This window comes from Penaeus monodon, chromosome 20, assembly GCF_015228065.2.
Source record: "Penaeus monodon isolate SGIC_2016 chromosome 20, NSTDA_Pmon_1, whole genome shotgun sequence".
NCBI lineage: Eukaryota > Metazoa > Arthropoda > Malacostraca > Decapoda > Penaeidae > Penaeus > Penaeus monodon.
Genome location: NC_051405.1, coordinates 17,509,478 through 17,509,892, shown reverse-complemented (window position 1 = coordinate 17,509,892; position 415 = coordinate 17,509,478).

Genomic DNA, 415 nt, shown 5'->3' with positions numbered 1-415 from the left:
GCTCACTCGGTAAACATACGTAGATGTTTCAATCACAGGCGGACTGTGAGAAAATTCTATGCTTGGGATGCCTATAAACAAAGGACCTTGATATGCAAACGGGTATAGTATGAAATTATGGGAATCTTCGTTGCTGCTAACACTCATAGAAAATGGATCTCTGAACCGGGGGAAATTCGCTTACTTTAATATATTTATTCTAGATTGCTATTATGTTTTTTTTAGCTTTTTTTAAATGCATCTTGTTTTAAATATATTGTTTAAATTTTGCGATAAATAAGGCTATGTCAGCTATGTTCCTATTTTAAACTTGTTTTCAATTCAATTTTACCAAGGCTATGATATTACCAAATAACAGTAAAGGCATGCTGTGAAATCTTATCTACGATATGACTTAATTCTAAGGAAATTCATG